At 40.8% G+C, this 14076-nt stretch overlaps 1 protein-coding gene and 1 pseudogene across 1 annotated transcript in view; one reads left to right on the forward strand and one right to left on the reverse strand.

The window, feature by feature from the left end:
- WDFY2 (WD repeat and FYVE domain containing 2) overlaps window positions 1-14076 on the reverse strand; it is a 200560-nt gene that overhangs the window by 58023 nt on the left and 128461 nt on the right. The window lies entirely within an intron of this gene.
- Window positions 995-2241, forward strand: LOC102757520 (annotated as a pseudogene).

Consider the following 14076-nt stretch of genomic DNA (forward strand, 5'->3'; position numbering starts at 1 on the left):
CCTGCGTGGTGTGGGGCCCCACTGGGGTTCCTGGCCAGTCTGGGTGAGGGGCTGAGGGCTGTTTTCAGGCTGGCAGGTTACAGAAGCTCCCAACCGCTCCTTTTTTTTTATTTTTTATTCTGGGCCAGCTTTAGCTGTGGCTCCAGCTCTGCGGCCTCTGCTGCTGGGAAAGCGGAAACCCTCGGGCCCAGACTCGTTTGTGTTCTCTAATCAAAACTCTGTATCAACTCCAGCTCTGAGATCCCAGCTCGCTGAAAGCAGGTTTCTGGAGTTTTTTTAGCTTCTATATGTTACGATGTTTCAAACTGCCCTCTCAGAGGCCGGCAGCAGCAGGCGGGGAACGTTGGAGTCCTCCGTCACTGAAGCAAGCAAGCCTCATGTTCCCTTTAAGCTGCCTGGCTGCTGGCCGCCATCTTGGCTGGCAGTTAATTTGCATATCGCCCTGATTAGCCAATGGGAAGGGTAGCGGTTGTACGCTAATTACCGTGTTTCTCTTTTATTAGATAGGATATCCTTATTGTCGAGAAACAAAAGCTATGAAACATTCAAGAAGGAAATTTAAATTGTCTATAACTCTACCAGTGATAATTGCTGTTAATATATTGATTATTTTGCCTTTCAATTTTTTCCCTTGCAGACATTAAAACACGTTAAATTGCAATAGTGGTACTATTGATGTTTTGTAGCTCTCCATTTTAACTTAACATTATCACATGAACATTTTTGGTCATTAAATATTCTTTGAAAACAAATGCAAGGGCTACATAATATTCCATTGGGTGGCTATGTGAGATTTTGCCTAATTAGTCCCTGATTATTATATTTCTAAGACAGCAGTTATTATAATCTGTGTTTCATTATTTTCTTTGAATGGTTTCTAGAAATGGAATTATTGATATTAAAGGTACAAGTACTTCTAAAGCTCTAGCTGCACATTACCAATAATTTTTCTAAATAGTTTGTGCGCCTGCTAATGTTTTGGCAAATTAAGATGACAGTGTAGGAGTTGACAGCCCAGTTCTCCATGATCCTGAAAGTGCAGGAGTACCTGACCCTCAAGATGCTCTACAAAACACTGAACAAATGCTTTTGAGCTGCTCAGAAAAACATCGACGGTAAGACAAGCCACGTCACCATGGTGGTGGCTGAGCTGAAGCTGACCCTGAGCAGCTGCCCTAGCATGGACTTTGTGGTCAGCCTTCTGGATGGCGTGGTGGAGAAGCTCAGCTTCCTCAAGAGGAAGGTGGTGGAGTCCATTCAGGCCGAGAACAAGAGCGCCTAGCTGTGCAAATGCAAGACTGAGCACCTCAAGGAGCACAGCAGTGACCAGCCGGCAGCCGCCAGCCTGTGGAAGCGGAAGGCTTGGGCCGCCTGATGGTTGAAGCACCCGCTGCACTCTCTTCGGTTACTACAACCGGGCGGCAGAGCAGAATGGAGGACTTAATGAACATCGAGATGTTTCTGTGACCAAAGAAGCGGAAGAGTCTCTAAAGAGGCTAGAGACCGCCACCTGCCAGGCCTGATGGCACAAGTCCCGGCTGCTCGAGATGAAGAGTTGCCTGGAGTTCAGCTTAAGGATTCAGAAGTTCATTGAACTCACTCAGCAGATAAAGAGATTGGACGCCATGAGGCACGCATGGAAGCACTTCAGTCAGGCCGAAGGGAGTCAGCTGGACGAGGCCGCCGGGTCATGGGCATGCTGGCCTTCCCACAAGACACGCACATCTCCCCCAACAAGGACCTGCTAGACCCAGCCAGGTGGAGGATGCTGATCCAGCAGTTCCAAAAGGACAACTACCAGCTGCACCAGCTGGGGAACAACTCTGCTCACCCTCACCCTGTAGGCCGGCCTCATGGCCATAAAGACTCCCCAGTGCTATAAGGAGGACGGCAGCTCCAAGAGCCCCGACTGCCCGTGTGCAGCCGCTCCCTGAACAAGCTGGCGCAGCCCCTGCACATGGCCCACTGCACCAACTCCTGCCTGGTCTGCAAGATCTTGGGCGACATGATGAACGAGAACAACCTGCCCATCATGCTGCCCAACGGCTACGTCTGGCTACGTCTGGCTACGTCTACAGCTACAACTCTTTGCTCTCTATCTGTCATGATGATACAGTTGTCTGCCCCAGAACCAAAGAGATCTTCCACTTCTTACAAACTGAGAAAGTGTACATCATGGAGGCCTGGCCTGGCCTGCGCCCCTGCCTGCTGTGGTGTTTGTTTCTTGCGACCGATCCATGAGCAAGGACAGACACTTAGGAGCAGAGAAGGAAGAGGTACAGCCTGTACTTGGGAACCACATTTGGATCTTAGGACTTGGTAACGGGAGTCGATTAGCTGATGCTTCTGGGAAGGACCCATACCTTCCAGAGACTTGAGACCCACTGGACACCAGGAAGACTCCAAGACATTTCAGGAACAGTTTCCTCCCTCTTGCTAATGACCAGCCCTGGGAACAGGTGTGTCCTGCATATTTTTAAATTGCTATTATTTAGATAAAAATAGAATTTAAGAAATTTTAACACTCTAAAAAGTTTATTAGCCCAAAAATGCAATATAAAACCACAATGAGATATCACTTCACACCTGTCAGAATGGCTATCATCAATAAATCAACAAACAAGTGCTGGCAAGGATGTGAAGAAAAGGGAATCCTCATGTACTGTTAGTGGGAATGCAGACTGGTGCAGCCACTACGGAAAACAGTAGGGAGTTTCCTCAAACAATTGAAAATGGAACTATCTTTTGACTAAGCGTTCCCACTTCTGGAAACATACCCAAGAAATGGATGGATAAAAAAGCTGTGCTAGCCCTAGCAGGTCTGGCTCAGTGGATAAAGCATCTGCCTAGAAACTGAAGGGTTGGTCCGAGTTTGAATCCGTCAAGGGCGCATGCCTGGGTGGCAGGCTCGATCCCCAGTATATGGTGCATGCAGGAGGCAGCCGATTAGTGATCCTCTCTCATCATTGATGTTTCTATCTCTCTCTCCCTCTCCCTTCCTTTCTGAAATCAATAATATATATATATATTTTAAAAGCTGTGCCGCATTTACATTAAAAAAAGCTGTACTACTTGGCTGTCAAAAAAGGAAGAAAATCTTACCTTTTGTGACAGCATGAAATTATTATGCTAAGTGAAATAAGCCAGTCTGAGAAAGACAAATGCCATACAATCTCACTTATACGTGGAGTCTAATGAACAAAATAATTTAACAAATAAAATAGAAACAGAACCATGGATACACAGAACAGACTAAGCTATCAGAGGGGAGAGGGGTTGGAGGACTGGGTGAAAAAAGATAAAGGGATTAAGCAAAACAATATATGTACAGGGGTTGGCAAAAGTAGGTTTAGAGTTATTCATATGGAAAATAATACAATAATTAATAAGCAATAATACAAGAATAAACTGTTTAGTGTCCTCACAACTGTAAACCTACTTTTGCCAACTTCTGTATATGACACATCAACATGGACAACGGGGTGGTAGTAGCCAGAGGAAAGGGGTTGGGGGAGGTGGAAGTGGGCAAAGTAGGGATTGATGGAGTTGGAAAGAAACTTGACTATGGGTGGTGAGCACACGATGCAGTGTACAGATGATGTTTTACTGAATTGTACACTTGAAACCTATATGTTTTTATTAACCAATGTCACCCTGATAAATTCAATAAAAAAAATATTGGTTAGAGCAAAAAATAATTCAATCATGAGAGAGGGAGCAAAGAGGGGGAGATGGGGGACGCCAATATTGTCAACAATAAATTTAAAAATGATTCAATCCTTGTAGATATAAAATGTATTAACATAGAAGCTATACGCCTCCTAATTTCTCTTCTTAAAAATTATAGTATATGGTCATTATAATAATCTATTTTTAGTAACAAGAAAATCAAATCACATTTTAAGAATTTTGACTAGAATTGAACTAAATCTTTAAATTTAGAAATAATTGACATTTAAGTCTTTTATGTATAATTAGCAAATTCCTTCAACTAAGTTTCACATATTTCTTTTTAAGATCATTTTTAGTTTCTTATTAACTTCTATAAATGGAATTGTTTTTCTATTACTTGATAAACTTTGAGTAAAAAAGACAGATTTACAGGTGCTACTTTTGGACTAAAACTGAAAAATAGTGGTATCAATTCCTGGGATAAACACTATGGACCCATTAAAAATCTTGTTTGTGACAGTTATAGGTAGGATACTCAGTTACATAGGACATGTAACACAATCCAAAGACAGAATAAGGTACTATTCTGTTCTTAAGATTTAGAAGGAAGGACAGAAAGCATGTTTCAGATCAAATTAAGAAAAAAATAAGAAAAGAAAAAAAAATGGCAAGTCTGGTTAAGCTCCAATGTAAAGAGCTGTTACCAGTCAGAGTTTTGGGCTGGGGGTGGAGTAAAGAAAAATGGAGTATGCTATTAAGCTTCTTTGTACATTTGTCAATGCTTTTTCTATTGCTCCTGTCTCTGAATTTTTATGAAAACCAGGTCCTGCAGAAAGAGTCTATCAGATGGTAATATTACTTTATTTGAGCAACAAACATCATACTGAAAAGTTGCTGGCATACTCTGCCATTGAAGAATATACAAGGTCCATTCTTGTTTATACACATGCCATCTTCAACCCCCTTGTGTGTTTCACAAGAACAATTCTTTCCTATTGGTTTATAAAACTATATCTGTCAAGTAGATGCCACAGCTCTTGTCTGGTATCAGAGGTCATCTTAACTGAGTCAGGTTGATACTCAGCTTTTTTTCAATCTAAGTAAGAATTTGAAAGGCAGTACTTCATGTTTCCACTCAAATGAAAGGTATGGATTTCTTTTCTAGTCATCCTTAGACTCCAACCCATCACAAGCTCCCAGAGATGACCTAGATTATTCTGTGAAACTTGGGAAGTAATGGAACAGAAGACTAGGATACATAGTACTGTGGTGTAGCTCTGGTTGGATCCAGGGAACCAGGCAAGAACCAGGAGCACAGTAAGGCTCAGGGGCACAGAGCAGCCCCCACCTGGGCCAAGTTTCGTTTAGTTTCTTTTCTTTCTTTCTTTTTGTTTCTTTCTTATACTTTCTTTCTTTTCCTTCCTTCTATCCTTCCTTCCTTCATTTCCTCTTCCCCTTCCTTCCTCCCTTCCTCCCTTCCTTCCTTCCTTCCTTCCTTTTCCTTCCTCTTCCTTCCTTCCTTCCTTCCTTCCTCCTTTCTTTCCTTTCCTTTCCTTCCTTCCTCCTTCTCCCTCTCCCTCCCCCTCCCCCTCCCTTTCCCTTCCCTTTTCTGTGTCCACCAATCTGTTCCACTCTTTCTCTTTTCAAAGTAATATTCAACCACTGCAAAATATAAGAACTTTTAAACAATCCTATATAATAAAAGCCCAATGTGCTAAGTGTCCAGTCATCTGTTCAACCAATCAAAGAGTAATGTGCTAATGATATGCTAAGGCCATTTAACCACTCGCTATGATGTGCACTGACCACCAGGGTCAGAGAGTCGACTGGTCAATCAGTCACTATGACATGCACTGACCACCAGGGGGATGACGCTCCAACTGGTAGACGGTAAGTTAGCTTGCTGCTGGGGTCCAGCTGATCAGGACTGAGCACGAGAGGCCGGACACGCCCTGGAGTCCTCCCGTGGTCCCTCCCTGGCTGGCCAACCACCCTGCATCCCTCCCTGGACCCAATCATGCACCAGTGAGGTCCCTTGGTCTGGCCTGTGCCCTCTTGTAATTCAGGACCCCTCGGGGGATGCTGGAGAGCCAGTTTCAGCCCAATCTCACAGGCCAGGCAAATGGACCCCACTGGTGAACGAATTCGTGCACTGGGCCTCTAGTCAACAATAATTAAATTAAAAGGCAATGAGCTTGACTCCTCTGCTATCCCCATGGTTATCTTGACTCTCCACTCTGAGTTTACAATAAAGGAATGCTGCTCCACAGTTCTAAGCAAGGTCCACCTGCTCACCTATTAAGGTTCAATGAAATAGATCCTAAAGAATTCTAATAATAGAACCATGATACCTTACACTTAAAGAGTGATGTCAATTTCTTGCTTTAGTTGAAAGTTTGCCAATGATCTCTTATTTCTTAAAATATAGCACTACTTTGGGGAATAAAAATATAATTTAAATTAGATTATTAACTACTATTTGTCATATTTGTTACATATCAGAGCATATAAATTGATTTAATACTTGATAAACCCAAGTTTTATGAAGAAAACTAAATTAGAGTCTCTACATAGGTTTTCCCCTCCTCTCAGAAAAAACGTACATCACAAACCAATCGGCAAGTCATACAAAAACTAAACAGGACCTCTTAACTCAGCCCAAATACAATAAAGAATGAAGGAAGAAACGTTGTCATCTGCTTAACTGCCCAGCAAAAGTATTCAGGTACTCTTACATGTGTGCCTACACAAAGCCATAAACTGAAGAGAGGAGATACAAACATAAAAAGTTTCATAAACTCAAAGGTCCTACATTTCTGGGTGGGAACAGAGGTCTTCTTTCTTCATCTGCCTCCATAAAAGAAACTGATCTAAAGCCAAAATCTTTTTGAGAGGTGCTATATTGGTAAATTGCTTATTTTACATTTCCATATAAATCCATTTCTGATCTGCTTTAAAATGTTCAGGATATTGCCAAATATATTGTTTAGTGTCTTGATTATTAATTTACATGAGGGTGATTGTTTTAATTAATTGTGGTAAAAATAGATAACATTAAATTATCATCTTAATCATTTTTAAGTATATAGTTCAGTAGTGTTAAGTATATACACATTGTTGTGATGTTTTCATCTTACAAAACAAACTCTATACCCACTAAACACTAATGCCTCCTCCCCCCCAGCCCTTGGCAATCACCTTTCTAGTTTTTGTTTCTATGATTTTAACTATTTTAGATACTGCTTCTGAGTGGAATCATATACTATTTATCCTTTTGTGACTGGCTCATTTCACTTAGCAAAATGTCCTTGAGGTTCATCACTATTGAAGCACGTGACAGGATTTCTTTCTTGTTTAAGGCTGCACAATATTCCATTATATACACATACCACATTTTTTCTAGCCATTCTTCTGACAATGGAAACTTGGGTTGCTTTCCCCTCTTGGCTATTTGTATAATGTTACAATGACCATGAATGTGCAAATCTCTCTTCCAGATCCTGCTTTGAATTTTTTTGGGTATATACTCATAAGTAGTATTACTGGATCACATGGTAATTCTATTTTTAATATTTAATACTTAAGAGGTTGATTGATTTTAAATTTAGTGTTAGAAAACTATTTCTACCTTTAAAATTGCTTTCTTTTTATTTTTTAAAATATATTTTTATTGATTTTAGAGAGGAAGGAGAGGGAGAGATAGAAACATCAATGATAATAGAGAACCATTGATCAGCTGCCTCCTGCAGGTCATACACTGGGGATCAAGCCTGCAACCTGGGCATATGCCCTGGTTGGGAATCGGAACTGTGACCTCCTGGTTCATACATAGGTTGATGCTCAACCACTGAGTCACACTGGCTGGGAGCTGCTTTCTTTTTGTTATACAGTTTCATAATTAACTGGGTCTCCTTTTTGCCTTGGCTACCAAGTAATTCAGAATCAAAGTCTTAATCATACAACCTGTGCTAGACTTTATAATCTATACACTTGTACTATTCTAGGTTTCACTCAGGCTCTTTTGGTTGTCAGGAAATCAAACCAGTGAAGAAGAGAGGGTTTATTGTAAAGAGACAGAGACCATGTGAGAGAGCTACTGGCCACTGAAGCTGCTCACCACCCTGTGTCTCTCTTGCAGGCTCACAGCCTCTCTCCTTGCATCTCAGTATTTTTCTCCAAATGCAATCTATTATCCTTTCTCAGCCAACTAGTTTTTTCTGAAGACTCAACTTCTGTTTCCTCACAACTGGAGCTTGCTTGTAGCCATCTCAGTCTCTCTCTCTCTCTCTAACGTAACCTTTCAGCTTCACTTTCTAACCACTGGCTTTCTCTCTTAATATTTCCAGGTTCAAATTCAGGCAGGAATCTGACCAGCCTACACATCTTTTCTTGCAAGGACCCTGCTAGTCCATATGAAGCCCCTAGCCAGTCATTGGGCGAAGCATCCAATCTCAGTTCAAATAATAAATACTAAAATAAAATAGTCACAAGATATAAAACATGTCTACCTCCACTTTTTCATTGGGGCCTACAGAGGGCAGTTCTTTTACCATAAAAGAGGCTAAACAGGGGAAGACATCATGTGTAATATATCTGGTCCATCTTTACATGACCATGACAAGAGAACACACACACACACACACACACACACACACTCACACACACTCACACACACACACATTTTCCCTGGCCTTGTCTCCAATTTTTATGTTCATTTTTATTTTTATTATGTATATTCTTGCAAGCTTGTGTGATAAGTTTCTGAAATCAGATGGAGCATAATAAACAAATCAAATAAACTTACTTCTACATTTTACAGAAGTTGACCCTATTTTGAAGGCTATTTTATACTATAAAATTGCAGTGTTTCAAAATTATTGAGAAATTTAGAATTTTGAAAAGAAATTCCAGAAAAGTAATGACTTCAGCTCAAATATTTAAATGGAGGTAAATACCTTTATATCCTAATTCTTTTATAGATGTGAAAAGGCTGAGACTGGAATTTGCACCTCTTGTTTTGTTTTGTTTGTTTGTTTAAATCAGCAGTTCTCCAACTTTTGGGTCTTTGGTTCCCTTTACTTTTAAAAATTATCGAAAAATCCCATAGTGATGCGTTGTAATAACCTGGTTATTATTTAACAGGAAAGGCATGAAAGGGGGGACCAGATAATAGAGGCATGCCCTTGATACAGCTTTTCGAAAAAGCTGCATTTAACACTCTCCAAGTCTGTTTCCTGGTGATTGATGGGAGAAGGGACTCGACCAGCGGTTCTCAACCTGTGGGCCGCACAGGAGTCACCTAAGACCATCCTGCATATCAGATATTTACATTACGATTCATAACAGTAGCAATATTACAGTTATGAAGTAGCAACGAAAATAATTTTATGGTTGGGTCACAACACGAGGAACTGTATTTAAAGGGCCAGAAGGTTGAGAACCACTGGACTAGACAAAAGCAGTTTAGACTCATATCCAGTAAAGTCTGAGTGATGTGGGAAAATGCTTGCCTATCAATCACACCTGGAAGCATAAGATCTAAATATATAATAACTTCTAAACAAAGAAGCCACTTTCTCTTGGCTCCCAGGCACCTGGCTCCCGGGACTCCTATTGCAGGGCCACACTCCCCTGCGGCAACATGGCTCATGGCCAGGTGGGGCTCCACACATGGACTACTAGACTTTAATCTGGCCTAAACACTGAACTACACCGGGCTGCAACATGGAGCAGAAACTCTGGACACTTGCCCTATTTCTGGCTTTACTGACCTCCTCACTGCACCTTTCCCAGGACTGGCTTAAGGGGCAGGGGACTTTAGAACCTGAGAAATGTAACTCCACAAAAATAAAATAATTTTCCAGATCCCATCTTCCCATGAAATCTTAGAAAGTTCATTTTCTGAAGATATTGCAAGAGCCTCATTTCCACTCATGTCTGAGAAATCTGGCCCATTAATTCCTCCAGCATCAATAGGTTGCATTTAGTGACATTTATCATTGAAAATTAAAACCAAAAAAATTAAAAAATATTAATCCATCAAAATAGTAATAACTTTATTACCTTACTATAAGTAACATTCAGTATGAAGGAATATTTTAAAAAATAAAAAAAATAGGCAGAAAGTGGAATTGTTTTTCATTTTTGCAAATCTGATTAATAGAAGAAGACAGTTGGGTGTTCATTTCTACTTCTGCATTCCATCAGTACGTTTGTTAAAAAATGAGAGTACAAAGGGCAAATATGTTAATATTATGAAAATAGTTTTGACCTCACAGACAATACTTTGAGAATACTGGTTCATTGACTGACCTTTTTTTTTTTTAATCTTTATTGTTGAGATTACAGATGTCCCTCTTTTTCCTCACCATTCCCCCCTTCCACCTGGTTCCCTCCCCGCCCCAGGCCTTCACCTTCCTATTGTCTGTGTCCATAGGTAATGCATATATGGATATAAAATCTTTGTTTAATCTCTTCCCGTCACCCCACCCTCCTTCTCTCTGAGATCGTCAGTCTGTTCCATTTCCATGCTACTGATTCTATTTTATTCACCAGTTTATTGTGTTCATTAGATTTCTTACTCGTTTATTTCGATTTTTAGATTCAATTGTTGATAGGTATTTGTTGCCATTTTTTTGGTTCATATTTTTTATCTTTTTCTTCTTCCTCTTCTTAAAGAATATCCTTCAACATTTCATATAATATTGGTTTGGTGGTGATGAACTAACTCCTTTAGCTTTTTTTGTTTGTGTCTGTTAAGCTCTTTATCTGACCTTCAATTCTAAATGATAGCAAAGCTGGGTAGAGTAATCTTGGATGTAGATCCTTGCTATTCATCACTTTGAATATTTCTTGCCACTCCCTTCTGGCCTGCATAATTTCTGTTGAGAAATCAGCTGAGAGTCATATGTGCATTCCCTTGTAGATAACTAATTGCTTTTCTCTTGCTGCTCTAAAGATTCTCTCTTTTTCTTTAACACTTGGAATTTTAATTATGATGTGTCTTTGGTCTGGTCCTCTTTGGTTTCCTCTTGTTTAGGACTCTCTGTACTTCCTGGACTTATAAGTCTATTTCTTTCACCAGGTAGGGGAAATTTTCCATTATTATTTCTTCAAATAGGTTTTCAATATCTTGCTCTCTCTTCTTCTGGCACCCTCATAATGTGAATATTGGTACACTTGAAGTTGTCCCAGAAGCTCCCTACATTATCCTCATATTTTTGGATTATTTCTTTTTGCTCTTCTGGTTGGGTGTTTTTTGCTTCCTCATATTTCAAATCATTGATTTCTCAGAATTTTCTACTCTACTGTTGAAACCCTGTGTATTATTCTTTATTTCAGTCAGTGTATGCTTATTTTCTGACTGGTCCCTTTCCATTTTTTTGGCATTCTCACTAAGACCCTTGAAGGTCTCACTAAGTTCCTTCTAAGTTTCTCGGAAGTTTCTAGAAGATTCTTGAGTAACTTTATACTAGTAACTGTGGTTCTCCATGCCAATTGGCTGTGAGGATCAGCTGGGACTACAGTGGGAGAGTTGCTGTGCAGGAGACACCCCTATGGAGCAGGACTTGCTTCAGTGGCGCTTTGGTGCTCACTGAGTCTTCCCCTTGAGTCTGTTGCTTATGGATATATAAAGTTGTAATCTGGTATGGTCTGACACTGACTACTGGGTATACTGGCTCTTAGGTCTCTAGGCAGGTGCAAAGTCAGCCAACTGCCTGGGGCCACTCAGCAGGAGCTACAGAGAGATCTGCAGATTCTGCCTCTTTGTATTGGTTTGGAAGTTCCCAGATGAGGCCTTGCTATGAAGCAAGGCAGGCTGGTGCTAGTGCGAGCTGTTAGGTCTTTTATTGGTAGGTTTGTGGCCCCTTGCAGCCCCAGCTGCAGCTTATTTGAGATTTTCAAGGACAGGCCATTCATATGCAAAAGCCACTGCAGGTAGCTTGCGTGGGGTTGTAAACCGGATGAGGTGGGGTCTTAGAGAATTACCAGGGTGGATCAAACAGAAGTGGCTGCCAGTCAGCCCTGCAACTGGGGAGGTCCCAGCATAGGAGCAATGATGCCTGTGAGCACCTCCATCTGAGAGAAAGCCACCTCTAAGTTCCTCCCCCCATGCCAGACAAATGTGTCCCCCAGAGCCTTGCCCTGGTGCTGGAGCTCAGAGGAAGCAAGACCTTGTAAATTCAGTTTAGCAGCCTCTGTGTCACTGAGCTCCAATCTGCACTGCTTTTTAAAGCCCATAGTTATGCGGACTTTTTTCCCCACCTCTGGAACCGTGGGCTGGGGGTCTGGTGTGGGGCTGGGACCCCTTGCTCCTCTGAGTGGCCTCCACAGTGACAATCTCCCTCTTGATTAAAAAAACAGCCTGTTCCATGCCTCCACACCTCCTACCAGTCTCAGTGTGCTTTTTTCTTTACTTCTCTAGTTGTAGGACTTCCATTCAGCAGCTTTCCAGCAGTTATGGATGATGGCTGCTCTGTATTTTAGTTGTAATTTTGATGTGGTTGTGGGAGGTGGCAAGTACAGGTGTTTACGTATGCCACCATCTTGGTTCTCTCTGATCTGACTTTTGGTTTTGACTAATCATTATTTCAGATTGTTAATCTGCCTGCAGAACTGTTTGTTTATAAATTATGAAAAGAGGCTTCAATGGCTACCAAACAATGGAACATTCTCTCCACCCAGGAACTAAGTGGGTTAAGTGCCTGTCAATGCCTAAGGACCCTAATCTTTTCTTTTCTTTTCTATATATTTATTGAGTCCAGAGAGGGAGAGAGATAGAAACATCAATGATGAAAGAATCATTGATCAGCTGCCTCCTGCACATCCCCGACTGGGAATCGAGCATGCAACCTGGGCATGTGCCCTTGACCGGAATCAAAACTGGGACTGTTTAGTCTGCATGCTGACGCTCTATCTACTGAGCCAAACCAGATAGGACTATTTTTTAATATTTTTATTGATTTCAGAGAGGAAGGGAGAGGGAGAGAGAGAGACAGAAACATCAATGATGAGAGAATCATTGATCGGTTGCCTCCTACACGCCCACACCAGGGATTGAGCCTGCAACCTGAGTATGTGCTCTGACCGGGGCTCAAACCGTGACCTCCTGGATCACAGGTGGGTGCTCAACCACTGAGCCACACCGGCTGGGAGGGACCCTGATCTTTTCTGACCTCAGTATTTTAGAAAATGGGAGGAAGGAATGCTTTAGTTGCAAATCCCCAGCCTCTGAACTTTGTAAGTAACCCCTAGTCATATTTCTAAGAAGACTGATGTGTCACAATACATGGAAGAATATGAAGCAAGAGAATTGATAACTGAGGCTTGTGCAACAAGAACAGCTGTTAGTCTCAATAGATTCAAAACATTGTGTACAAAGAAACAAATTCAGGTTTACAAATTCTTTTGATAAATTCTCATTCAAACTCAGATTTATAAACAAAACACACAAATGCAACTTCAAGGTCTTATAGCACATAATCTGTTCTCTCTTTAGGTTTGCCTGGATGCTTAACTTAAAGTTTAACTGACATCATTTTTCTTTAATGAAGTGGTTCCCAAAGTGAGGCACATGCACCACAAGGGGCAATTTGACTTTTAAGGGGAGCAATTTGAGAATGAATTATTAACAGTGAATTTTTGGCATTTATGGTTCTAGGGGCCTCATATACAGTATATAAATATATAGTGACATATTTATGCATTTCAATTCTCTATTATGTTTTAAAACTTTATTTGCCATTTTTTCATATCACTTGATATTATTATTATTATTATTTTTAGGCTACAGTTCATGGATTTAAAAAAATATAACTTTTTTTTCTCTTCAATCTTTCATTTTATTATTTTTTTAAATTAAATCTTTATTGTTCAGATTATTACAGTTGTTCCTCTTTTTTCCTCCATAGTTCCCCTCCACCCGGTTCCCACTCCACCCTCTGTCCTTACCGCCCCCCCACACGGTCCTCATCCATAGGTGTACGATTTTTGTCCAGTCTCTCCCCGCACCCCCACACCCTTTCCCCCCCTGAGAATAGTCAGTCCACTCCCTTTCTATGCCCCTGATTCTATTATATTCACCAGTTTATTCTGTTCATCAGATTTTTTATTCACTTGATTTTTAGATTCACTTGTTGATAGATGTGTATTTGTTGTTCATAATTTGTATCTTTACCTTTTTCTTCTTCATCATCTTAATACATTTCATACCGCTCAGGAGTTTTCTCGTGTTTTGCGTGCCATCTGTTAAGGACCGCTCATGAGTGTTCTCGTTTTTCACGCCCGTGGAAAAAGGAGCAAATCTAGATACTTATGTAAATTTTGTTTGGTCCCTCTTCATAGAGGAAAATGTTTTACGCAGTACCATACGTTAAAAAAGTACTAGGAACTTTATTTAATTAT

The sequence above is a fragment of the Myotis davidii genome, unplaced genomic scaffold (genome assembly GCF_000327345.1).
Source record: "Myotis davidii unplaced genomic scaffold, ASM32734v1 scaffold39, whole genome shotgun sequence".
Taxonomy (NCBI): Eukaryota; Metazoa; Chordata; class Mammalia; order Chiroptera; family Vespertilionidae; genus Myotis; species Myotis davidii.